General features: G+C 51.4%; 1 protein-coding gene across 5 annotated transcripts in view; it reads right to left on the bottom strand.

The window, feature by feature from the left end:
- The window catches only part of PKNOX2 (PBX/knotted 1 homeobox 2), a 298,567-nt gene that overhangs the window by 126,388 nt on the left and 144,370 nt on the right, over positions 1–27,809 (bottom strand). The window contains exon 3 of one of the 5 annotated variants that reach the window (XM_061406327.1): positions 2,453–2,615. The exons of the other annotated variants lie outside the window; for them this stretch is intronic. The gene's annotated coding sequence lies outside the window, so the exon portion shown is untranslated. The remainder of the gene's footprint in view (positions 1–2,452; positions 2,616–27,809) is intronic. 5 annotated transcript variants of the gene reach the window in all.

The following is a 27,809-nucleotide window of genomic DNA, read 5'->3' as shown; positions in this document are numbered from 1 at the left end:
TGGCTCCCCATAGCTCCTGGTTCAAGGTGCAGCACAGGACTCACATTTGTAGACTCTTGTTCTGATATGCAGGGTATACGGGCTGCCTGCTTAGATGCAGAGCCAGAGGATGGTGTTCAGGCCTGGTGAGGGTGGTGCCAGGGAGCCCATGGGACACAGTGGGCTGAGATGTGCAGAAAGGTCCAGACCAACCCGCAGGCCTTCACAGCTGTGCTAGACTAAGAGGCTGCCTGCTCCCTGGGCTGGCTCACCTGAAATATAGAGTGGCTCACCACACCCTCTCGGGTCAGAGAAAGACATGTCCATACCTCCGTTCACCCACTCACCCCAGCAACCTGGCAGCTGAACCCTGGGGTGGGCCCAGCCCACCAGGGAGAAGACAAAGCGGCTGCCTCCAAGCTGGCACCAAGCCCGCTGCTGTGAAGAGAGGCCTCTCTGCACGAGGCCGATAAATAATAGAAAGTGCAAGTGGCCCGAGGTAGCGACCAAGCCGCTGGGCCTCAGGCAGGATGGGGCGAGCGGGCCCCCAGGTCAGGAGCACAGGGATTAATAACGTATCAATTTTAATGTAGGGAGAGGGTTTTTTTTCTGCTTCACAAACAGCAAAGTGAATGTTTGAGCATCCCGGCAGGGGGTTAATGAGGACTCTGATTAGTTATTCGGATTTCTCCACACTGCCTCAATCCATCCTGCTAGGAAGCAGAGGAGGGAGACGGCCGGGTGGAGAGCTGCACAGGGCCCCTCGGCTGAGAAGACAATCTCAGTCTGTGAGCAGGTCTCAGCCCAAGGAAAACCGCAGCCCACTCCCACCCCGTCCTTGCCACCTCCACACACCGTGGTAGAACAGGGAGCTAGACCAACTTCCAGATGACCTGTCCAGCCCCTGGATTGGAGGGGCTTGACTCTGCAGCCACACGGAGTGTCAGTGAGAGAGCATGTCCAGGCTGGAGTCCAGAGGCCTGGGGCTTTCCCAGTACACCAGACTGCCCTCCCCACTCCTCCTGCCCAGCCAAGGCGAATATTCTCCTTTTGCCTTCAGGGAAGCAGCAGATCAGGGATAAGCCCATGTCCGTCTATCAGAAGTCCTCAGCTAGGGCTGTCTGCTGGGCTGGGGGACCTTGGGACCTCCTTGTTGGGAAATCTCTGCCTTCTGGTCCGGGCTGGTGCCCAGCTCAGGGATGGAAGATGAGGCTTGCTGTGATGGCCCCTGAGAACGGGAGCCTCCCAGCATCACTACCTCCTTCTCTGTCCCAGCTGCCAGGGGGAACTCCAGCCACAACCCCTCCACCCTCCCTGCAGACTCCCAGGTCAGTGACAGATCCTGTTCATTTGGCCCCAGACACGCAGGGCACAAAAGAGGGGCAGGAACCTGCAGAGACGCAGCACGCGCTCAGGAAGAGACATCGCCAGGCCATCTGGACGCATACTCCATGCCTTTCCCGCTATTGCACCGCAGATGGACTTTGGAGCCAGGGGCCCCACTCCCCTCCCACTCCCAGGTCCCAGCCCATCTGCTACAGTCTGGGACCCAGACCCAACCCACACCCAGATCCACAAGGAAATGATGTCACCATAGGCACCGCCCCGCAGTTTTCCCGAGATCATCTGAGGTCCCCCAAGTGCCTCTTTCCGGAGGTTCCTGAGGAAGCGCCTCTCGCATCACCCCCAAAATCCTCAAAGTGCATGCTGAGGTCCTGTCAGCTCTCCCTGACATGAATATTTATCGTTCCTAAAGCCAGGGACTGTCATATTGGCACTCACAGGCACCTGTGGCTTTTCATCTTGGACTGTCGCCCCGTTCACTGTGAACATTGCAGCCGAAGTTTATTGAAGGTTCCCGTGAGCCAGCTGTCTCGTCCAGCTTTACACACATGACCTTGTTAACCTTTGGAGACCCAGTGAGGCGATGCTCATGTGCACCTCCCCCAGAACTCTCTGCAGCAAGATCTCCTCTCTTCATTGTATCAATACCGGAGACACCACATGGCTAGTAAGCACTTGCATTGTGGTTGTTGCAACTGAGTAACTGATTAGTAATTTAATTTCCTTTTAATTTTAATAGACACATGTGTCTGGTGGCTACCAAACGAGACAGCATAGACTCCAGGGTCGAGCAGCACACTCCGTACCCCAAGCCTGGTAGGGGCACAGACTGGAATCACTGGGTTTGTCTGCTTTTCCGTACTGCCTTTAAAGGCATTCTTGAGTGTGTGAAGAAACTCAGGCAGAGAAGATAAAGAGATAGCGTGTAACCGTGGAGGGCTCATGCTACATGCCAGAACTGGGTACAGAGGTGAGTGGGATCTAGTCTCTGCCCTCAGGGGCTCTAGTGCAGCTGATTCTACTCGGGACAGCAGGACTTAGGTGCATGACTGAAGGAGGTGGGATGTGGTCCAGATACTCCATGCCACCCCCTACCCCAAACTCAACCACGCCCAGCCATGAGCCCCACCGTCTCCACTCTGCCCACGCTCCCCACGTTTGTTCCTCATTCTGGATGAATGGCATCATTGTCGCTGCAGTCACTCAAGAAGGAAACCTGGGGACTTCCCTGGTGGTCCAGTGGCTGAGACTCCATGCTCCCAATGCAGGAGGTCCAGCTTCCATCCCTGGTCCTGGAACAAAGATCCCACATGCCGCAACTAAGAGTCTATGCGCCACGATTAAGATCCGGTGCGGCCAAACAAATAAACAAAAAAGGTTTTTTTGAAAAGAAGAAAATCTGGAGACACCCTCACCTCCTCTTCTTCCTTCCTCCCCCTTCTCTCACCTCCTTTCCATCACATCTGATATCTCACTGTTAAGGTACTTTACTCTCTCCTTCCCACCCGCACTGTCTACGCTCCCAGCTCTGCTGTCTCTTCGCTCTCTCACGTCACCCCGTGATCCAACCGCACGGTGTAAACAGGCATTTCTAGGCGCTCAGCACACTTCCCTGTGCCCCGTGCTTCTGAGTCTGCTGTCCACTCTTCCTGGAACACCCATGCTGGCCTCATTTACTTGGACACATATGCTATGTCTCTGGACTCTCTCCCGCTGAAGGCTTTGCTGAGTATCCTTCCTCTCTGGCCGCTGGTGGCTCCTGAGACCCTGAGCACTCCTCTGTTACGCACTAATCGCCTTGGGTTAAGAGTTCTGGCATCTCCCCTGGCCTTCTCTGAGGTCAGAGACTGTGGCTTTGTCATCCCTGTGTCCAGAGGGCCCACAGGGTGCGGCATGTGGCGGGAGGTGGACAGGCAGGGCACGTGTCTGCACCAGCAGTTGTCTGAAGCCTGGAGCACCTTCAGGCCCTGCCTTCGCACCTCCCACGCCCTGCCTTTCCGCATTAGGAGTCTTGTAGCCTGGCACCGAGAACATTCCTGATTCACCTCACAGCCTGCTTCCTGGAGGCATGGCAGGGTGACGTCCCACAGAGCCCAGCACTCAGCGTGAGCTCCCGCAGCTCTGAAGAGTCTCAAAAACAGCCCCAACCGAAACGGGCTTGGGTCTGTGACTTCCAAACAGCCTTGCGCACATCTCTGCCTTTGTCTCTGGCCTCCCCACCCAGCCCCACTCACCTTCCCAGTTCCCTTCACGAGTCTCTAAACTGCCAAGTGCATTGGGCACCACCCACAGGAAACCACAGATTCATTCCTGACAACTTACCACCCTGGGCTCCCGCCCTGGGAGGGACCAGCATCATCGGAGAGGCGGTGCCCTCGCTTGCCCGCAGCGCTACCATTCGCAAAGCAGTTCCTTCCATGTTTTCTCATCTCATCCTAACGACCCTCCTATGTGGGCAGGGAAGTTAGGCCCTGTTCCCCCGCTTTACAGATAAAGAAATAGAGGCTCAGGGACTTCCCTGGTGGTCCATGGATAAGACTCTGTGCTCCCAATGCAGGGGGCCCAGGTTCCATCCCTGGCCAGGAAACTAAGATCCCACAACTGAGTCTGAGTGCCCCAACTAGAGAACCCGTCCACCACCACTGCTGAGCCTGCGTGCTCTAGAGCTGACACACCCAGTGCACTTCCGGCACGCTGCAAGAAGACCCAGCACAGCCAAAATGGACAGAAAACGAAAGAGAAGAAATAAAGGTTCAGGGAAATGAAGAGCTAGACCCAAGATTCATGTGGAGATCTTTTGATTCTAAGTTCAGTGTTCACCTTACTGGGAGGATGGTGATGTCACCAAGAAAGGTGGATGAGGGAAGTGATAACAGGGGAATAATAGGTTCAGAGGAGGTGTTGATGAGTTTATTTGAGAGTGTGTTGTGCTCAGTGTTTTTTTTTTTTTTTTAACTTTTTGTTTTGTATTGAGGTATAGCTGATTAACAAACAATATTGTGATAGTTTCAGATGAACAGCGAAGGGATTCAGCCATACATATATATGTATTCACTCTCCCCCAAACTCCCGGCCCAGTGTCGGGATGGGGCACCATGGTAGAGGACAAAGCTTGGGATGCCTGTCTGGGGATGTAGTCCACCCCAGTCCACCCTGTGGTCCAGCTACATAAAGTCATCTGCTGTTACCCAAACACCATCCTGTTTCTTCACCTTTGTGCCTCCCTAAGGAATTTACAGCCTTCTCTGCATCTCTGATTTCTGATACACTCCCCAGCCTTCCATGACCACTTCAGATGCTACCTCCTGCATGATCTTTCCCTGATCTTCTCAGGTAGAAATGGTCCCTCTTCCCTGGGGACTCCTGCACACTTTGTATAAGCCAGCACTGTCGTCTTCATCTCATCCTGTCTACGGCTTTGGTAATTTGCGTGTCTGCCGCGTCCATCGTGGGGACATTCTTGCTCACCTCTGTATCACCCACTATATTTAGAACTATGCCTTGAGCAAAAGAGGAAATATTGGTTGGGCTGAATTTCATTGCTAATTATGTTTTTAAGAGAGGAGGGTTTGACCTATGTCTTTCTAATGGGGAATAAGAAATGTAATGGACATCGCATCTTTTGCCTGCATTTTCAAATCTGAGCTCCACGAAGGCTTAGAAGCACACATGCAGAAGATGAAAGGAGGGGCTTATCAACAAAAAACAAGACACAAGAGTAGCCTGAACCCATTAGAAGTGCGCTGGGAAGGCCAAAGACTAAAATGAAGTGGAGACTGAAAACACTCTCCTCCCTACACCCCCTCCCTCACACGCTCCCTCTCTTCTCTCTCTTAAAAAAAAAAGCAATACTTGAAGCAAACAGAAAGAGACAAAAATAAGGGATGAAGGCGGCTACAGCCTGGGGCAGACGGAGGAGGTTACAGATGACAGAAGGAAAGCAAATGATTTAACTCCCACTTTGCTTTGTTTTCTTCAAGGACAGTGATCATCAAACCAGAAAAATGATTTATAAAGGTTTCAAGTTTGAGATAGGTGAGGAGATGGTAAATGAGCATCTTATAGCTTTAAATAAAATCAAGGCTGCAGACACAAGCAAATCACATCTTAGAGTAAGGAAAGAGCTTCGAACTGTAGAACCACTGCTATCTATTTGTGAACTGATGGAAAGCATTTTTAGAGATGGAAGATGCAAAAGCTGTGTTGTCTTTCTTTTTTAAAAAAAGATCTTTTTGATGTGGATCATTTTTTAAAGTCTTTATTGAATTTGTTACAATATTACTTCTGTTTTATGTTTTTGGGTGTTTTTTTTTTTTTTGGCTAAAAGGTATGTGAGATCTTAGTTTCAGGGGTTGAACCAGCAGCCCCAGCATTGCAAGGTGAGATCTTAACCACTGGACTGCCAGGGAAGTCCCAGAAGTTGTATTTTCTTAAAGTGGTAAACATTAGATTCTGGAAGCGACATGAAAGTGAGTCTGATATTCATTGCTAACAAAAATTCCAAATTGGAATATTTATGAAAGAAATAAGTGATGACCCCAAACCAGAATAGTTTCATTGAAAAACAATCACATCAAACTAACTTTATGGCCCTTAAAAAACACTTAGAATCCCTAGGCTGGTAGATAAGGAAGATTCCAAGACCTATCTTGATTTTAGCAAGCTCTGTGACATCTTTCACAATATCTGTCTGGATAGGATAAGATGGGATAAGATGGAAGTGTAAGCTGGATGCACGGGGACAAATAAACAGTTACTAGACCTACCATCGGAGAAGGCAATGGCACCCCACTCCAGTACTCTTGCCTGGAAAATCCCATGGACGGAGGGGCCTGGTAGGCTGTAGTCCATGGGGTCGATAAGCGTCGGACACAACTGAGCGACTTCATTGTCACTTTTCACTTTCATGCATTGGAGAAGGAAATGGCAACCCACTCCAGTGTTCTTGCCTGGAGAATCCCAGGGATGGGGGAGCCTGGTGGGCTGCGTCTATGGGGTCGCACAGAGTCGGACACGACTGAATCGACTTAGCAGCAGCAGCAGCAACAGACCTACCATGGGAGGCATTTTGTAATACATGCAAATATCACATCACTAGGCAGCACACGTGAAACTAACATGATATTGCGTGTGTGCTATGTTTCACTAAAAAGGAGTAAGTTGGATGGGGAAAGTGGTAGGTGAACTTTTAGCTAGATTGTGATTGTCCCCAGTCAGTATTGATTAGTAGATTTCAGCACGAAGGGAGGTCTTTCATGTTGAAATAACCAGCTTGGGGTGTTGAGCATCGTTACCAACAATTTGCATACCACTGTAGAAGGTGTGTCTACCATCCACACACGGAAGGGATACTTAATGTGTTTAAACACAAAATTAAGATTTAAAGCGTGTGAGGCAGGAAACACAGGCTGAAAGCAAGGCCTGTTGAACAGAGAGAAATAAAGTTATACTGGGAGAGTAAAATGCAGACAGTGTAAGTGAGGGAGATGGAGCTTAAAAGCATCACATATGAAAAAAAAATTCAGTAGGTACCAGTGTTATGATGTGGCTGCCAAAAGCAATAAAAAGGTAATTGCAATCTGAGGCTGCACTCCTACGAGTCCAGGTGAAGGGGGTAATGGCTCAGACCACTTTGGAGGGTTGTGTTTACATCCGAAGGGGAGACCTGATCATCAGCTGTGCATCTGGGGAGGGAGGCTAGGATGCCAGAGAAAGGTAGACACCTGCAGAACAGAAGACGTGGGGAGAGGAGTGCGTATTACCTTCAATATTTAAATTAGAGCCATTGTGCAGAGGAGGGGCTTCCCAGGTAGTAAAGGGGCCCAGTGGCAAAGAATCCGCCTGCAATGCAAGAGTGCAGGAGTTCCATCCCTGGGTCGAGAAGATCCCCTGGAGGAGGAAATGGCACCCACTCCAGTATTCTTGCCTGGAGAATCCCATGGACAGAGGAGCCTGGTGGGCTACAGTCCAAGGGTTTGCAAAGAGTCAGACACAACTGAGCACACACACACACACAACGCAGCTGCAGCATATGCCGAGGACATGTTGGTTTCAAACTGGGCTGCTTGGAGGACAGAACTGAGACAGAGAGGTGGAGGTGACAGAGACAAATCTCCCCATCACGTGAGGGTGTTCTACCAGCGAGAGCTGCCCCAGCAGGAAGAGCCGCCCTCCCTGGGAGTTATTAGGAAGGGGACAAAAGTCTGCTGCTGGAGGTACCTTCATGGTATGGCAGGTTAAACCCATTGACCTCTGAGGTCCCCGCCGGCTCTAAGACATGACGAGATCCCTGAGCGAGGAAGGTGTTTCTGATTGGGGCCAAGCCTCTCCAGGGTCCCTTGAATGCATTGCAGAGGTTGCCATCTCCTTCGCCGGCATAATAAATCTGGTCATGCATTCTGGGCACTGCTCTTGGGAAAGATCATAGTCTCAGGATGTGTGGCATTTGGAAGAGAGCCCTCATGCTCCTTTTTGCTCCTCACAGAGATCCCCCGCTGCCAGCACTTCAGGAAGGAAGGTGGGCTTCTGCTGCACCTTCCCCCGGGGCTGAGCAGGACTGGGCAGAGGTAGCAGAGAAGCTGCCATCCGTGGAGCTGGCAGGGCCCAGCCTGGGCACAAGCCAGAGAGCCAGCCATGCGGCTAAGAGCGTGACCACAGGCTGATAACTGGTCAGGAGGGAGCAGCGAGGAGCAGAAAAGGGGTAGGTTCTAAGGAAGGCCGACCTAAGAGCCAAATGGTCTCCCAGGATCGTGCGCTCAACACCTGGGGATACGAATTAAGCATCTGCGAGGGATCCTTATTTCCAGCCATCTCTGTGCCTTCGCCCACATGGCTCCCTCTTCTTGAATGTTCTCCCTGGCCTCCAGGTTTGCCTTTTCTGGTTTTGTTCATCCTCCAAGGCCCGGATCCTTTGTCCCACCCTTTAGTCTCCCAGTTGAGGACGTTTCCCACGGCGGCACTTGTCATGAGCTTGACCCCTGGGTGAGGCAAGGGGTCCCTGGCACAACCACTTTGCGGACTCACCCACTAGGTCAATTCTGTGCCTCCTGTGTCCCCTGCACTAGGAAGCAAGCTCCTTGAGAATAGAGAAAGGTTCTCTTGTATATGACTAGCCTGCGTGTCAGTGGCAAGATGACAGGTGGTAGAGAGCTGAACCCAACCCTCTAGGTATCCTGTTCAGAACGAGTAAAGGAGCACGGTGGCAAGCCCCGAAGGCCCATTTGAGCCCACACGCTTATGATTTTCCTCCGTAAATGTTGTTTCAGGTATTTCCTCCTTTATCACATACGTCAAACCCTGTTCATCTAATGGCCTGCTTTCATTTCTGGATCTTTTTCTGTTGCTCTCCCTCATCCAACTATCCATCCATCTACCTATCCTTCCACCCATCCATGCTTCCCCACTTTTAACCAACACATAATGAGCATCTGCTACAGGCTAGGTTACCAAAAAGACTAAGATGTGTTTGCTGCTTATATGGAGGGCACGGTTAGAGCAGGGGACACAGCCATGTAAACAGATAATGAAAACCCAAGGTGGTAAGTGCTGCACCAGAGGTGAGGGTGGTGTGCTGGGGCCGCAGGGGGAGTGATGGAAAGAAGGATGCTGCTGGTCAAGGTACCGAAACCGCTCATCACCCTCTCAGCCCTGCATGTGAGCGGGTGCCTCGCATCCTTTTCCCTGGCCAATCCTCCTAATATAGCCCTCAGAAGAAGGATGGGGACTGTGGAGAACAGGGACAGAAAGTAAAGGGCTTGGCCTCGTGGTCCATAGAGAGTCCGTGGTCAGACTTAGAATGAGCCCCAGACCCCTCTGCAGCCATGCTGGGGTCTCTAAGGTCCAGAGTCTGCATTTTCGAGCCGCTCACCTCCCCCCACCCCCAATGCAGCAGCACACTCGGCAAGTCATTTATTCCTCCATAACATTTGCTCGAAGGAACGCTGCCGCTGAATTATGGCTGGGACCATTATCTCACAATAACTGTCTGGGAAATGTTAATGTTAATGCATGGATCATGCAGAATGCCACATTAGGGGTTTTATGGTGGACATAACATTTTTATGAACTTTTTCTCTGGTAGCATCAGCCTTTGATGGAAAGAAAAGAAAAAAGAAAAGGAAGAAAGACAGGGTGGGAAGGAAGAAAGAGAGCTGGCATGGGGAGCAGAAGTGCCATCTGAGAGTACCCCGGACTGAGCCAGTGAGCTGCTCACCCCCAGGAAGGCCCGCCTGGCCATGCTCCAGGGGCCGAATATCTTCAGCATTAGGTATTTGTGAGCAGGAAGCAACCGGCCAAATTGGCGACTGGTGGGAGACAGGGTCTACTGGGGCAGACCCATAAAACTTCTCAGTCTTTTCAGCCACCTGCTGCCAGGCGGGCACTTGGTGCCAGCCAGGGAGGGCTGGGGAAAGGTGTGCGAGGCTTAGGGGGGCGGCCAGCTTGCCCCCTGGGTGAGGGGAGGGGTCCCTGGCACAACCACTTTGCGGGCTCACCTTGAGGAGTGATGGCTAATGGCTTAAGGAGATTTTAATTTCTGCCATTAAAAGACAAAAAAAGGAAAAACACGATCTTGGGAATGGCAGTATTTTACACCTGGCTTTTAGAAAGGACTAATAAAGGCAGTGTTTAGCATTTTATATCCTTACTCAAAAATAACGATCTTTGGTTCTCATCTCAGACATATTTTAAGTGAACTCGTGTCTCCTATCTCCAGAATCTTCCTTCAGGAGGCTGGATTTATAGCTCTGTTCTTTACCTGCCCTGGGCTTCAATTTAAGTCTCATAACTGCTGCACAGCGGTCAGTTTGCCTCTCCTCTGCCCCGCATGCCCGCACCCCTGCTTCAGCTCTGCAGGTGCCCTGATGCTGTTGCTGCAATTTTTCTTCCAGACAAGAGTACTGTTTAGCTCCTGACCCTGCAAGACACCTGACACCTGTTTACAGTCATTGCTTCGAGCACAAACTCGGGCTGGGGGTGGCACAGCCACACTGCTTGGCGGGCCCCTCCCTGGAGCCTCCAGATCCTGGCCCAGGGGAGTCAGTCCCTGTCCAGCCCGTGGGTCCCTCTGACTCGGGACAGGCAGGGCAGGGGGACCTGAATAGGGGGGTCCCTGGCCTCTGGAGCTGGCAGGGGGCTGGATCTTAACGGGAACACAGCTGCGGGAGTGCTGAGACGAACTGACAAGCTAGCATGGTTCCCTAGAAAAAACTGCCAGGCTCCTCTTGGACGACAGTGTGACTGGACATGACCTTAGGCAGGTCACTAAATCTCCAGGAGCCATTTTTCCTCCGGGAAAGCGAAGCCAGAGCAATCTGTACACCTCCCTGCGCCGGAGTCGGTGATCCTACGGCCGCGCAGACCACCTGGAGGCCGGCCGTGTGGGCTGGGGTGTCTTGTCTGCCCCTGAGGCTAGGTGAGTGCCATGGGCATGGGGCCAAGGGGTTTAGATCCAGACCATGCCTCTTCCTAGCTCGGAGAACTTGGACAGGTTTTTACAAACTCTGAGTTTCCATTTGCTTGCATGTAAAAAGGCAATCACAGTGCCGACCTTGTCAGTTGGGAAGGCAAACCTGCAACTGACCGCTGTGCCACGTGTGAGGTTCCATGCTAGAGTGGAAACACCACGAGGGCAGGGGTCTTGGCTTGTTACCCCCACAATGTCTCTCTCTAATACCTGGGATGGTTCTTGGCACAGAGTAGCCCCTGCCATCAGTATTTTCAGTATTTAAGGAATGAATGAACATCCAGGGATGTCTGGATAAATAGGAGCTCCTCAGGATCCCTATCTTTACCCAACAGAGACCCTGGGCATCTACCCTGAAGCTGCCTAGAGGAGGACATCCCCCAGGCTCATGGGGCTGTTCCACTCTCCTGACAAAATGCTGGCTTAAGGGACATCGGATGCAGTCATGATCTGGGATGCAGAAGGCGTGTGTGCAAGTCCACACTTCTGCTCCCTCCCACAGAGAGCAGGGGTACTTGCTTAGAGCACCCCCTTTCCAAACACCCCTCAGCTCCTAGCTAGGCCACTCCCCTTCTTCTCAGGAGGCCATATTCTCGTTCCTGGGGACCCCCCGCCATATGTTCCATTCGAGCTCTAAACTGCATGCTAATTGTCCTGAATGAACAGCTCCAGCTGGAAAAGCAGGCAGGCCGTTTACAGACCTTAAGATAACACCCAGTTTCCCGTAAGTGAGGGGGTTTCCTGGGAAGGGGAATGGAAAGTCTTTCTTTCAGGGCCAGAGCTGGGCGAGACAGGTCCCTGGGGCTGGGGCCACAGTCCAGGGCACCGGCTCCTTCTGGTCTCTACCCAAGCAAACCCGTTTCTGAGGGGCCCTCCCTGTGGAGATTCAGAGCCATTCTCTGGCTCCACCAGGCAGCCAAGCTCCCATACGTACACTCGCTCTCCACGGGTGATGAGGATCCCTTCCAACCATTTCCCTTGCCATTCCAAGAGTCCAGCAACCTCCCTGCATTCTTCAGGAAGCCTGTGGGATTGGCCTGCATTAAGCTCCTAAAGAAGGCTGAGCACTGAAGAATTGATGCTTTTGAACTGTGGTGTTGGAGAAGACTCTTGAGAGTCCCTTGGACAGCAAGGAGATCAAACCAGTCAATCCTAAAGGAAATCAACCCTGAATATTCACTGAAAGGACTGATGCTGAAGCTGAAGCTCCAATACTTTGGCCACCTGATGCGAAGAGCTGATTCACTGGAAAAGACCCTGACGCTGGGAAAGGTTGAAGGCAGGGGGAGAAGGGGACGACAGAGGATGAGATGGTTGGATGGCATCACCAACTCAATGGACATGAATTTGAGCAAGCTCCAGGAGATGGTGAAGGACAGGGAAGCCTGGTGTGCTGCAGTCCATGGGATTTCAAAGAGATGGACATGACTGAGCATCTGAACAACAACAGAGCCCCTAATTCAGACAGGCTGCTCATGTCCATCTTGAGGCAGCAGAGAGGGAGTGTGGATGGAGGGCGGGTAGAGAGTTAGGCAGTGAACATGTTACCATGTTATCGTGCAGGTGAGGACCCCTGCATCTGCTCTCACCCACCGGCCTCCGCATCCTCTGGTGGTAAGGGGTAGAGATGGGGTTTTTCTCTGTGTCACCTTCCTAATGCCTGTTCCTACATGGAGGCCCAATTCTTCCCACGGTTCTGCAATGCTGATTCAGCTCTGTCCTCCATTTCTGTCAACGTTTCCCCAAAGCAGAAGGAGAAATGTTTAAGCAGCAGTTTTCTGATAAAGCAGGAGCCTTGAGGATGGGAGGCATCTCAGAGGCCCGGGCACCAGACTTCCTGAATCAGGGCAGGGGAGGCCGAGGCCAGGTGCGGAGTCTCCAGACTGGTGCTGGCTCTGGGCGGGGAAGGACCCACCGCTGCCCTTGCCCCTTTTCCAGGGCCTGAGGCCTCCCTGGGGATGCAGTAGAGAGGCTGGGGCCCAGTGCCAGCTCTCCACAAATGAGCTGTATGCACTCAGACACGGCACCCGGGCTGGGCCCCCATGTGCTCATCTATAAAAGTGATGGTGAGGCAATGCTTGTTCTCCTTACCCCTCAGGGGAGTCTGAGGCTCACAAGGAAACAAGTGCAAACAGGAGATGAAAACTGAAAAGCAGACTCCAAAGGTAAGCGACTAAGGTTATGCTTATTTCCAGGGCTGGGGTCCTCGCACCCCCGTGGGGATTAAGGTTTTGGAAGATGGGAGACATAGCCATCTGGGTGGAAGGAGTCTTCTGCCCAGCTCTCTGCACCCAGCACAGCGGCAACAAGTTAGTTGCTGCAGAAACCAGGCAAACACTTGGGCCCCCTCGGCCTGTCCCTTCTAGAGCCTGGAGTTGACAAAGCCTGACCTCTGGACAACTGGCCGCTCACAAACCTCCCTGTTTAGGAGGAAGCCATTGGCGGAAGTCTTCAGGTGGGTGAAAGGAAGAGCCCACCAGCCCTGAAAAGGGCACCTTGTGGGCTGAGGAGCCGGGTTAGAGCTGGAGGTTCAGGTTGAAGCTGGACAACCACACTGTACCAAAGGCTTCTGCGGCCCTCAAGGTCTCTCAAAACTCAGACATCCCCTGACTTCTGTGACCTCCTGGTGAAAGAGAGGTGGGGAGGGCTGGGAGGAGGGGATCCTGAAGCTCCCACTGAGGGGGTGTCCAGTCAAAGAGGAAAAGCTGGGGGTGGGAGCTCCTGGCCCACCTGCCTGTCCTGCTTCTTTGTCAGGCATCGTGTGTACACGAGACTGATGGCTCCTGGCAGTGGAAGCCTCGAGGGCCTTGACCCTGGAGGGTTACCCCAATCTCCTCTGCCCTGTGGCGTCCCTGTACACAGGGTAGCCAAGAGTTCCCCACTAGTGGGCCTCTCTCCAACCTGAGGAGGGCAGCTGGGGAGTGAGTTAGAGGCCAACTTCCTCCTGGAGGGCTCTGAGCCCAGCTGCAAGCCCAGCCTGCTGAAGGCAGTGGGGCCAGGTGGTCAGTGGGAGTGCCACAGGTGGAGAACCACACCCATATCAGCATCAGAGGCTAGACAGTGTCTGGTCTCTGAAAAGCAGAGACATCACTTTGCCGACAAAGGTCCATAAGGTCAAAGCCATGGTTTTCCCAGTAGTCATGTACAGATGAGAGAGATGGACCGTAAAAAAGGTTGAGCACTGAAGAATTGATGCTTTCGAGCTGTGGTGCTGGAGAAGACTCTTGAAAATCCCTTGGACAGCAAGGAGATCAAACCAATCCATCCTAAAGGAGATCAATCCTGAATATGCATTGGAAGGACTGATGCTGAAGCTAAAGCTCCAATACTTTGGCCACTGGATGAGAAGAGCTGACTCATTAGAAAAGACCCTGATGCTGGGAAAGATTGAGGGCAGGAGAAGGGCGTGACAGAGGATGAGATGGTTGGATGGCATCACTGATTCAACAAACATGAGTTTGTGCAAATTCCTAGAGATGGTGAAGGACAGGGAAGCCTGGGGTGCTGCAGTCCATGGGGTTGCAAAGAGTCAGACATGACTGAGAGATTGAACAACAGCAGCATCAGGGAGAGAACAAAACAGATCTCTTATCAGACAAGGCCTCAGTTACTCAATGGGTGGCCAGGGGCTGGGGCAGCTCTGGGCTCAGGTACCCTCTGCCCTTTAGGCCCAACTTCTAGGTCTGATGCCTGGGTGTGGCCTTTCAGCTCCTGCCATCCTGCTATCTTCTCTGTGCCTGCGATGCTGGTGCTCCCCTCCTGGGCCAGCAGAAAGCCTACTCCTCCTTCAAGGTCCAGCTCGGATGTCACTTTCTCTGGGAAGCCTTCCTGGATCTCCTCCAGGCATCACAGCCAGCCTCTCTCTGGATTCTCCAGGCAGACGGAGCTAGCTGCGTCCAAGATGCTATGACCACATAGTGGACCATCAGCACTGGGCCCGGAGCCCCTCACACCAGCCCTGGGATCTCCAGTAGCACCACACTCAGAGCCCTGCACACAGTAGGCACTGACACATTTACAAGCGTGCAAATGTGTGATCTCGTGCTTGCTCTGGCCTAAATATCAGCCAATCCATCTGTGAAACTCACACCCAGAAAGGAAAGAATGAGAAAGCTGGCCCTGGGAAAACATGTGTATCTTCTTCTCCTAGTGCCCGTCTCATGCTTCAGCCCAGAGCCCCCCAAACCCAAAGCCTGCAATGAAACAATAGATGATCTTTTGACATTTCCAGGGCTGTTTGGAAGGAGGAAAGATAATATGTAATAAATTCATATACTTCTATGTGTTTCTTGGCTCCGGCGGTTCTATTTCCATCTCTTTATGCAGGAGTCCTGGGGAGCTGAAATCCTTGATAATGCCAAACAATTCGACACTTTATTCTCTCTTTACTCTGTCTGCAACCACAAAAAAATATCGACGTTATGCTAGCAGCTGTGGGAAGTGAAATCAGATGCCACGCTCCTTCCTGCACGCAGGAGTCAGTCCCGCTCTGGAGGCACTGTCCCTATGCCAGGGTCCTGGGCAATGAGAGTTTAGGACCTTTTGTCTGATGGACCCAAGGGGAAGGATGGCCTGGCCGCCCCCCTTTCCCCAGGGGATATGGACTGGAGGGTCTTGCATCCCTGAGATATCCAATATGAGCTGAGATGTTTTTCTCTCTGCCCTCTGTCCTCACTGTCTGTGGTCTTTTTCCAGTCCTCCCACCTCCCTCAGTGGACTGGCAGCATCTGATCTGACTCCAAACAAAAGCTTCGTGGGCCAGAGCCAGGCCAGGGCCCCGGAGGAAGCCTGAGCAGGCTGCTATCTTTGAGCTCGGGCTTGAAACTTGTGCAGCCAAGTTTCAGCCCGGGGCTGAAATAAGCATCTATTACCATCACCTTCATTTCCGGGAGGAGGGAGCCGGGGACTAGAGCGAGGACAAGACTCGCCCAGGGCCACACGCTGCAATCTGCTAGAGCTCAGAATTTCATCTTCCCACCCCTAGGTCAGAAATGTGTCTATCTTTGTGAGTCATCTAACACATATTAGATGCCTGCCATGTGTCCGGGTCCCAGGAAGCTTTCCCTGGGTCTGGAGCCTTTGTTTTGTTTTCAGGTTTCCCTGCAGAGGTGAAATCTGGGGCTCTGCCTGTTTGGATCTGGGTATGTCCTGTCCGGACAAATAACACCTGACATCAGCAGTCACTAAAACCCCTCTCTCTGCACCCACCTCTCTCTTTCTTTCAACCATGCACACAAACACACACACTCACGCACACTCACCCCCTTGCACTCCAGGCACCCTCAAGCACACTGAGCACCCCGAGGCGACTCCCCTACGTGAATGGACTATCCCTTCCCTTCTGGGCTTCCCAAGTGGAGCTAGTGGTGAAGAACCCACCTACCCAAGCAGGAGACACAAGAGACGAGGGTTCTATCCCCAGGTTGGGAAGATCCCCTGGAGGAGGAAATGGCAACCCACTCCAGTATTCTCACCTGGAAAATTCCATGGGCAGAAGAGCCTGGCGGGCTACAGTCCATGGGGCTATGAGAGTTGGACCTGACTGAAGTGAGTGAGCACAAAAAACAAACCCCTCCTTTGCATGTAATTCTCAATGCCAGGGTTTGAATCTTGGTTCTGCTTCTTGCCAGCTGGGGCACCCTCTGTGCCTCACTGACTGTATCTGTAAAATAGGGATAATACTAATAAACCTCCCCCTGCCCCAGAGAGGACTGAATAGGACACACATGCCAAGTGTTTAGCACAATGCCTGGTGCAGAGTGTTCAAAAACCGCTTGCCGCCATTATTATTATTTTATTTTTGTTATTATCAATCTGGTAGGGAGTGCTTCGTTCCAGGTTTAGGAAGAGCCCTCCAACCAGGTGGCCAGGCTGGGCGATCGGCAGGCCAGGCGTGCAGGGAGCAGGCAGTGATGTTCCTGCAACCCTGTGACCAATTCCCGCTCCAAGGCGCCCCACGTGGGTCTATGGCCACGACCCTCATGTGCACAGATGGCCCCCAGGGCTTATGTCTCTCAGCAGGCTCAGCCTTTCCTCACAGCCCATTGTAAGGGCCCCTTGTGTGCCCCACCCACACTCCACAGCCCGGGAGCTCCTGTTTCCTTGACGCCACCTCCTGAGGGACCTGACCTCAGTCTACAGCTCATTCCACCAGGGCTGCTCAGCTGCTGTTTCCAGCCACTCTCATGCTGGTGGGTCTTCCCAACCACAAAAGTCCTCTTCTCCCCTCCAGCCCAGGCTCAGCTCAGTCCAGCAGAAGTATGTTGAGGGACTTCCCTTCCAGTGGTTAGGACTCCGCGCTTCCCCGGCAGGAGGCACGGGTTCGATCTCTAGTCAGGGAACTAAGATCTCAAAAATTGTGTAGTTTGACCGAAAAAAAAAAAAAAAAATACATTGAATGTCCACCACGTGAGAGGTCTGCTGATATCACACAGCAGCAAGAATGACGGGGTTAAGACTGTTTGTCCCCAGAGGGGTCCTGGTTCGGAGGGGGTCACACAACCGTGACAGTGAGCTAGTCTGTCAGGAGGGTAATATGGAGCTTAAAAGAGGGCACAGGGCCATCCTGGGGTGGAGGGGACACTGAGGAGTGGGGAGGAGGGCGGTCCAGACAGAGGACGTGGTATTTGCAAGGGTAGGAAATAGCAGCGTGATCCAGGAACCAATGAGAAGTTTATGGAGGAGACGAGGCCGTGACTCCAGTGCAGATTCAGCTGTGGCCCCATGTGCCGGGCTCAAGAGTTTGGCCTAGGAAAATCCCTGATGGTCCAGTGGTTAAGACTTCGCCTTTCAGTGCAGGGAATGAGGGTTTGATCCCTGGTCAGGGAGCTAAGATCCCACATGCCTGGGGGCTAAAACCCTCTAAAAACATAAAGCAGAAGCAATGTTGTAACAAATTCAATAAAGACTTTAAAAACAGTCCACAATAAAAAAAAGAAAAAAATCTTAAAAAAAAAAAAAAAGATCTTGGCCTGTATCCTTCCAGGAAGAGCCTATTTTCTTAGACATGTAACACTCATTCAGAGATTCACTGCCAATGTCACCTCCTCCAGGAAGTCCTCTCTGACTTCTCTAGATGAAACCCTTTCTTGCCCATGCTTTCTGAATGATGAGTTTCTATCTCTTTCAGCACCTACCATATTGCTCTAAGTTTTGTTTAAACAGCTGTTTCCACCATCAGGCTGGACACTGAGAATAGTTTTCTGTTCAATTTCAGATCCACAGAAACTAGCAGAGGACGTGACATACTCAAGTGCTTCCTGAATATTTCATGGGTGAATGAATGAGAGCAAATGGAAGTTGAATGATCTCCTCATCCCCTCTACCTTGCTCTCTGCCTCTAATCTGAATCCTCAGCTTGAATAATAAATATTGATTTATATCTGTATTTATCTGTTTCCTCATCTATACAATGGGAATAATAATACTCTACAGATTGCTTTGAGGAATCTGTAGAGTATTATTTGATATGCTTTAGAGTAACAGCTTAATATTAGTCAAAGTGTTCAAGACACAGCTCAGTACATCTTAAGTACCCTGCAAATGTTAGTTTTCCTTCATTCAGCTCCTGTTTATTATCCACCCACTATGTGCCAGGCACTGAGTTCACAGCAATAAAGAAAACAAACTCTCCGTCTTCATAGAATACACTTTTAGGGACTCCCCTGGTGGTCCGGGGGTTAAGATTTTGCCTTTCAACACAGGGGGTATGGGTTCAATCCCTGGTCCAGGAGCTGAGATCCCACATGCCTTGAGGCCAAGAAACCAAAATATATAAAAAAAAGAAAAATTTTGTAACATATTCAGTAAAGACTTTAAAAATGGTCCACATTAAAAAAAATCTTAAAAAAAAGAATACAATTGGATTAGATAATAAATAGACAAGCAAATGCACAGTACTCAAGACAGACAAAATTAAGCCAGAACCAAAGGGGTTGGGTATCAGGAGTCAGGCGGGGGTTGCTGTTTTCTACGAGGTGGTCAAATTGGTGACAACCTATAGGCGTCTTGCTGGTTAGATGACAGCAAAGCAGAGACTGGACAGTGTTGCAGGCGGGAGGGGATGTTGGAGGAACAGAGGAGGCCAGTGTGGCCGCTCTGGGAGATGTGGCTGAACTGGCAAGCACCCGGTCAGGCAGGGCCGGGCTAGGCTTGCATCTTCATTCTGGGCAAAATGGGAAGCCACTGGCGGCTTTTGGGCAGAGGAGTGGTGGGATCTGCTTATCATGCTGGAGTTTCTGGCTGCGGGCTTGACAACAGACCAAAGAGGGAAAGGGTGAAGCAGGACAATGGGTCGGGGGTTTTCACAACAACCCAGGTGCAACGGAGACACGGACCAAGGTGGGAACACCAGTGGTGACGGGTTTGGTCCGACCAGGTTTCTGAATTCACGGGTGTCAACTGTGAGAGGAAGAGAGGGGCTGGGATGACCCCGAGGTATTTTTCCTGAGCACCTGAGAGCTCAGCTTCATCCTTCACTGGATGGAGAAGCTGCCTCCCAAGGGCGAGGTGTGCGAGGTGGAGAGAGCAAAAGGACATTCTCATAATGCTTGTGCACACTCGGGCAGGGGGAGACTCACACGCGGTACAGATGAGGGAAGAGGGGGACCCAGCAATCTAGGAAAGAATAAACAACTGAAGCCGGACGCAAACACGGTCCAGGCAAGAAAGGTTATGGCTGGGCAGGAAGGGGGCAGTTGTGTCGGCTCAGGCTCTGAAACCGCCCTCTCTTTGAAAGCCACCTTCTCACGAAATCCAGCGGCCTTGTCCTGACCTCATTTCCCTTTAACTCGGTGCCCATACGACCCCGGGATCCACCCTATTCGATGTGGCCCCACCCCTACTGGTCACTGTGGACACAGGCGTCCACCAAAGGCCACCTCGAGCCCTCACGATGCTCTCTAGCTCTTCGAGTGGTGCACACATGCAGATCACACACACACGTGCACACACGTGCACCATACACAAATGCACGTGCACAATTGTGCACACCGCAGGTTCGATCCACGGGAGGGCGTGACTCACAGATTCCTCTGGAGCTGACCACTCTCCCTAGGACTTTCCTCTCAGCCTGACGTTTCCTCTGGGTGTCCAGCTGTCACCTTAAGTCAAGCTGTGCTCAGTACTGACCCGCCAACAGTTTTTCAGGGCGCCTGGCTCCTTTCTGTCCACAGCATCACGGCAGTCTCTACACTCTGGCTCCAAGGTCTAGGTTCATCATTGACTTGTTCTTCTGCCCATCTTCTTATCCACAAAGTCTTTAAGCCCGATCCCTGTGTTCTAGGAGATGCTGCTTATATCCCATGACAGAATTCCTGCAATACTGTGGCCCTGCCTCTAGTTCCCCTGCCTGGCCAGTCCTCCCAGACAGAGGCCACCGTGAGATGGATCCAACTAAAGTATGACCCTTACTACTCTGCTTCTCTGGGTCTTTGTGCCTGGCAAGACAGAGCTCCAATTCCTCAGCCTGGTGTTTACTTCTCCCTGTAACCACATCTCTCTCCTTCCTCTTGCATGTGTGCAAGAGGGCTCAGTTGCTTCAGCCATGTCTGACTCTTTGCGACCCTATAGATTGTAGACTGCCAGGATCCTCTGTCCATGGGATTCTCCAGGCAAGAACACTTGCCTGGAGTGGGTTGCCATGCCCTCCTCCAGAGGATCTTCTCCACCCAGGGACTGAACCCAGGTCTCTTGCATCTTCTGCATCACAGGTGGACTCTTTACCACTGAGCCACCAGGGAAGCCCCTTCCTACCTCTTACTGGACCCCAATACTCCACAAGAGGCAGGTGGTGAGAGAGCTAGCGATTGTCAGGTACCTAGTAGCACCACGCATGTGCTTAGGGAATCTCAAGACAGCCTTGTATGACGTGCCAGCACCGTGCATGCAGACAAAGAAAAGGATTCTTGGTAGGGTAACATCCTGGACGCCACGGAGCTGATGAATAGCAGACGCAGGATCGACGCACAGGTGTTTTTACTTTAAAGCTCATGCCCTTCCCATCAGAATCACACAGGGTCCTAGACACGCACAAATCTTTTCTCAGGAGAGCTGGATCTCATTTCCCAGTTCACTCAAGTGCCGACCACTGCCTCTCCACCCACCCTTCCCTCCCCCCTCTATCTTTCATCCTCTATAGCCAATTCCCAAGGCTCTTTCTCCATCTAATTCCATTTCTCCTAGACTCTCTACTCAGCTCGATGTTCTCCTTCCTTTCCATGCATGTTCTTTTCTGGACTTCTCTGCTGGCCGCATAGGCAGAGAATGTCCCCAAGATGACTGGCAGCTCCTAAGTTTGGGGAAGGGGGCTTATCTCAGGCTTCTGAATATCCCACAGTTCTGTCAGGGCCCATAAATACTTGTGGAAACGAAAATAATGAAAATACAATAACAACTAGTTCCTTCATAGGGACATTCAAAACAACTTAAAGCAAGAGTCATTTGTGTTTCAGTTTAATGTCTTAATTTCCTCCAGTTAACATGGAAATAACTGTCTGAAATTACAAGTTAAGTGGGATAGTCATGTTAGGCAGCTTTGTTATTTAAGAAAAATATTATGACAACATTAATGGCAGTGAACTACAGAGTTCAGCTCAGGAGACAACTTCCTTCCTTAGCACACAGTTTTCCATTGCTCAGAATATTCTGTAACACTCTGAGTGTTTTTCTCCTCCATCAATGTCTGGGGAAATGAGATTAACGGTAATATCCTCAGCCATTTTGAAGACATTTGAGTAAGAGGGTTATAGTGAGAAGGGAGACATTGTATTTCCCCAGGGATGTGTGTGTGTGTGTGTGTGTGTGTGTGTGTATGTGTTACAACTATTCAACAAAAACTTCAACATGAGGCTGCTCATTGATAAGGCCTGCTGCTGCTGCTAAGTCACTTCAGTCATGTCCGACTCTGTGCGACCCCATAGACGGCAGCCCACCAGGCTCCCCAATCCCTGAGATTCTCCAGGCAAGAATACTGGAGTGGGTTGCCATTTCCTTCTCCAGTGCATGAAAGTGAAAGGTCAAAGTGAAGTCGCTCAGTCGTGTCCGACTCTTATCGACCCCATGGACTGCAGCCTACCAGGCTCCTCCGTCCATTGGATTTTCCAGGCAAGAATACTGGAGTGGGGTGCCAGTGCCTTCTCTGCATTGATAAGGCCTAATTCACCCCAAAATTTAAAGAGAAAAGATGTGCAAAAGAACCCTTTGAGGGAGAGGAGACTTTCAGACACATGGGCATAGGTATTCCTCCAGGAGGTTGGACAAAGAATAAGCAAATGAATTCTGAAGAAGAAATTTCTCTTCCTAAAAAAGAGATGCCAGGAACACCCAACACCTGGATGAGTTTCCTGGGGAACAAGGGCGCCTCTCTGTCCACATGTCCACCATCCCTTGCGCTGGCCGCAAGGACCCAGAGGAGTGGGTGCATAGCGACCTCTCCATCACTTGCCCATTAGCCACCTGCCTACTTACAACACATAGTTTGGCTAAAAAAAAAAAAACAATTAAAATTTGTTTCTGTAATTAGGCGATTAAAAGCATATGGCAGGACTTCCCTGGTGGTTCAGTGGATAAGAATCCACCTGCCAATGCAGGGGACACAGGTTCCATCCCTGGTCTGGAAGGATCCCACATACTGCAGAGCAACTAAGCCCGTGGGCCACAACTACTGAAGCCTAAGTGCCTAGAGCCTGTACTCTGCAACAAGAGAAGCCACTTCAATGAGAAGCCCTCGCGCTGCAACCAGCTAGAGAAAAGTCCGAGCGGCAAGGAAAACCCAGTGCAACCAAAAATTAATTAATTCTTAATTAAATTTTAAAAACATACAGCAAAGAAGGTAAAGAATTTAAGGAGCACAAAACATTAAGTATGGAAACCTAAGCATTTCTCCTACCTCTGACCTTGAATCCCCATTCTTCCACCTCACAGCCAGAGGCGATTAGCGTCACAATTTCTAGATCTCCCTCCCAGGGATGTTCTGTGCACACCCAAACAGGTCTGTTTTCACGCAAAGAGCAGGGTGCTCTAGGATGCTGCTTTGCCCTTTGTTTGGTCCCTTTGGAGTTGGCCTGTAAATAGCGTGAGGGTCCCTGATCAGCCTGTAAATAGCTTTGTGCGTCCATGGTGACTGCCCCCCTTTCCCTAAAGCAAGCCTGTAACACGCTCAGTCTGCCCCACCCTCTGGGTTCTTGTTCACCCCGCACCCCCCCACCAGCTTCCACATTTCACACGCACATGGAGAGTGGATAACTGTCTCCAGTCTTGACCTGTTGTACTTCCTCTCTCTCAGGGCAAACACTTCTAGGTATAAAGTAGCCCGGACTCAGGTCTGAAAGGACCCCCTGCCTGTCTTCTAAGGCTGCAAAGTCACTGATAGATAGAAAGGGAGGGGGGAAAGGAAGGGGTGACCGCAGCCAGCCTCGTGGATGGAAGCCATCTTCCGCAGAAGACTGGACCTGCTAAGTCCTGAGGATCCTAAACTGAGGACTCATTACCTGCCCAGCCGTGTAGTAGGATCTGGGGAGTCAAACACGAAGCCTGCCTTGCAAGGACACCACAGCAGTGCCCCCAGGATCCAAAATCAACGTTACCACCAGCAAGGGTTCCTTGAACCTGAACCAGCTGGTCTCAGCCCCTCACCCCCTACCCAGTTCCTGAACATGACGCACCAAAGGGGACCTGTGTCGGGGCGGAGCTGGCACTCACTCCAATCCTGCAACCGCCGCCGCCTCCACCAGAGACTGTCATTAAAGCTTTGTCCCGGGCGCTCTGATTTACATGTACAAATAATCGCTGTCAGGGGCACGAGCCCCGGAGAGCAGTAATAGATTCTGGTGGTAGCAGATGCAGATGCAGGAAATAAAAACAAAAATGAAACACGCCAGCCTGGCAGAACTCAATGCTGAGAGAAATCCTAGGGGGGAGAAAAGCCTGCCGGGTAGGCGGGCCAGAGAAGGTCCATGAGATCAAGTATTGATTGGTTCGTTCATCTTTTGCAAAAGCCAGCCTAGGACTCTTTAGAAAAAAAAAAGTGGTGGTCACATATATAACATAAATATGCCATTCTAACTACTTTGAAGTACACAATTCAGTGTCATTAATTATATTAATGCTATGCAACCATGATCACTACCCATTTCCAAAACTTCTCCATCATCCCAAACGGCATTGCTATATTATTTTTCAAGCAATAACTCCCCAGCCCCGTGATGCCCCCAGCCCCTGATAACCTCTAATCTACTTTATGTCTTTATGAACTTGCTTGCTCTAGACAGTTCACAGAAGTGGGTACAGGGATTTCCCAGGTGACCCAGTGGTAAAGAATCCTCCTGTCAATGCAGGAGACGCAGGTTCGATCCCTCATCCGGGAAGATCCCACATGCCGTGGAGCAACTCAGCCCGTGTGCCACAACCATGGAGCCTGTGCTCTAGAGCCTGGGAGCTGAAACTCCTGAAGCCCGCATGCCCTGGAGCTGGTGCTCTGCAACAAGAGAAGCCACTGCAGTGAGAAGCCCATGCACCGCAACTAGAGAAAGCCCGCAGAGCAAGGAGGACCCAGCACAGCCAAAAATTAATAAATAGATTTTTTTTAAAGTGGGTTCACATGACATTTGTCCTTTTGTGTCTGGTTTGTTCATTTTTTTTTCACTTAGCCTAATGATGTCAAGGCTCATACAAGTTGTATGAATCAGTTCGCTTTTATGGTTGGACACTCGTCCCCTGTACCTGTATGTATATACTACATCTTGTTTATCCATTCATCTGCTGATGGCTGCTTTTCCACCTTTGGCCATTGTGAATAACACTGCTGTGAATGTGGGCACACAAATGTCTGTCAGAGTCTCAGCGGTCAATTCTCTAGAGTATAGCCATAGGACTGGGATTGCTGGGCTATGTATGTGGCGACTCTATGTCAAGCTTTTTGGGGAACTGCCATACTGTTTTTCCCAGTGCCTAGCCAAAGATGTGAGGGGATGACTCGGTCCAGATCTAGAAGGTGTGTTCTGGGCACCCTGGCCTTGGAGACCGCACATTCCTCTCGCCTGGCCAGCGTGGCCCAGAGTGAGAAGAAGAGAAGAGTCCAGAGCTTAGAGGCTTCAGAGTAGGGCCTGATAGGCCTGGCCCCCCAAGCCCCTCCCCAAGTACCCATCCAGCTCCGGGGAGAGAGCCTACTATAAACTCCCAGGGTGGGAGACAGCGAATCAGTGCCCACTGCCTCCTGCTCTATGTGTGAGACAGTGACCCCGCACTCCACCAGCACTTGTCCTGGGTCCCCCCGCTCCCCCCGCTGTGCCAGCTGCCAGCTCTGGGCTGGGGCATCGTCATGACGCCCGTGTGCAGTCATAGTCCTGGGCCTGGCTCCGCTCCCTCTCAGAGACCCCTTCTCCCAGCAGTGCTGCCTGGCTAACTCCTGTGCACCCTTCCAGACTCAGCTCAGGTATTACTGCCCTGGGGAAGCCCCCATCTCCTCAGTGGAGCTGGGTACCCCTCTCTGGGCTCCTCAGCACCTTGGGAATCCACTCTCAAGGCTGTCATCATGCACTCACTGATGCTTTCAGCTTACTGATGTGTCTCCCCAGCAGAGAATGAGCATTTTATCTGTGCATTCCCAGGACAAACCAGGCCTGGGGCCTAGTGTTTACTGAATGAATGAATGAATGAAAGTAAATGACTGAATGAACTGCACACTGTTTGTAACCCTGATGAATGTTTGTTGACTGACCTAATGAGTGAGTGAATGAATGAATGGGATCCCCGGGACTGCATGGGCCTGTGGAGCAGACCCTCAGGCCTCATTCATGCATTCATTCGCTTATTCCAGTCACGGCTAAGTGTCAGTCTCCATTAGGTACTGGGGTTCAGCTGCAAGTAACACTCAGCTTCAGCCATCAGGAAGCCCACTGAAGAAGAGGAGACCGAGATGAACAAGCAGTGAGCTTCAGGCAACTCCATCTCCCCCTAAAGCACACAGGGACTTACATCACATCAAAACCCCGGCCAGGCCTCCTTGGCTCCACCAGTTGCTGGCACAGCTGGCTGCGGGCAGAGGGGCGATTAGCATGCTATATACACCTGTCCGCGCTGCTCCGCTGATCCAGGGGCCAGAGAATTAACAACCAGGAGGATTTTTTTGGAGTTCCCGGAACCCAGCCCCCCTCACATCAGAGACCTCATTCCCCTTTAGGGATTCATTCGCTCTGCACAGCTGGTTAATTTTTCATCAAGGGTGGGGGTGGGGATTGGGAGAACGCTCTGATCCTTCACTCTTTCATGCTGGGGGTGGGGGAGAAACACAACATCCGATCCATTTTATTTTTAGATGAAATAGGAACAGATTGTGGTTGCCAGGCAAGACCCAGCCCTCACAGGGCTGGTGCTGCTGCTGCGGGCTGATTAACGGTTATTGGGCAAAGGATGAAGCATCCAGACGGCACAGGCCTCCGGTGAAGGTGCTTACACATTTAATGAGCACCGGGTGGCATGCTGGTGGTAAGCAGCAATTTTTTAAAGTGATTTAAGGTCCTAGTCTTCCGACCCACACCTTCATCTCCTCCGCCATTAGGACCTGGTTGGGTGAACTCTGTGCTCTGGCCAGGGTGACCCTTGTTCCATTCCTCTGTGAGCACCCCCTCCTCTCATGGAGCCTCTGACTACAGCACCAGGGGCAAATGCTTCTGCTCGAATCTGACCCAGAACCCACAGCTCGGAGCTGAGAACTGGGCCTCAGTTTGCTTATCCAGAAAATGGGAAAGAAAAGAATAAGAAAATGGCCTTAGAACTTCCTTGGTTGAGTGGTAAAGACTCCACCCGCCATGCAGGAGACATGGGTTCCATCCCTGATCCAGGAAGATCCCACATGCCTTGGGGCAACTAAGTCCGAGCGCCACAACTACTGAGCCTGTGCTCTAGAGCCTGGGAGCCACAACCACTGAAGCCCTTGCACCATAGAGCCTGCGCTCCACAAGAGAAGACACGGCAATGAGAAGCCCAAGCACTGAGAGAGTAGACCCCGCTCGTTGCAACTAGAGAAAGCCCATGAGCCTCAGCAAAGATTCAGCACAACCAAAAATAAATAAATAAATTAAAAATAAATAAATAAATAATTTTAAAAAGAGAAAGTGAAAGTGAAGTAGCTCAGTCGTGTCCGACTCTGTGCGACCCCATAGACTGAAAGAGAAAATGGCCTTATAAATAAATCAGGGTGGAAGTGGCAAAGGGCCTTCATGCTGATTATCTCATTGAATTATCATTCAAAGCATTTACTGGCTGCCTACCAGGTATCCCCTGGCTTCCCTGGTGGCTCAGATAGTAAAGAATCTGCCTGCAATGCAGAAGACCTGGGTTGATCCATGGGTTGGGAAGATAACCTGAGAAGGGAATGGCTACCCACTCCAGTATTCTCACCTGGAGAATTCCACGGACAGAGGAGCCTGGCGGGCTACAATCCGCACGGTCACAAAGAGTCACATGAGTGAACGACTAATACTTTCACACTCTCACCAGGTGCCCCAAAGTTGAGGTGACCTCAGCAGGTCTGTGGAACAGATGCTGCTGCTGCTGCTGCTGCTGCTGCTAAGTCGCTTCAGTCGTGTCCGACATAGACAGCAGCCCACCAGGCTCCCCCGTCCCTAGGATTCTCCAGGCAAGAACACTGGAGTGGGTTGCCATTTCCTTCTCCAATGCATGAAAGTGAAAAGTGAAAGTGAAGTCACTCAGTTGAGTCCGACCCTCAGCGATCCCATGGACTGCAGCGGCTCCTCCGTCCATGGGATTTTCCAGGCAAGAGTACTGGAGTGGGGTGCCATTGCCTTCTCTGGTGGAACAGATACTAGCCCTCTATTTCAGAGAAAAGGAACCTAGAGGACCAACCTGCAGTACCCACCCAGGTCACACAGTGACCAGTGGCCGAAGTGGGTGAGGAGGAGATGCTCTGTCCTCCCCTGCTGCCCTGGCTGGGAAGTGGGCTTGCTCCACTGGTTGGGGGTGCTCCCAGCCGGCAGCTGAGAGGTCTTCCCTGGGTGACAGGGCC

This window comes from Bos javanicus, chromosome 29, assembly GCF_032452875.1.
Source record: "Bos javanicus breed banteng chromosome 29, ARS-OSU_banteng_1.0, whole genome shotgun sequence".
Lineage (NCBI taxonomy): Eukaryota > Metazoa > Chordata > Mammalia > Artiodactyla > Bovidae > Bos > Bos javanicus.
The sequence above is the reverse complement of the archived record's forward strand: the minus strand, read 5'-3'. Positions and strand labels throughout refer to the sequence as shown.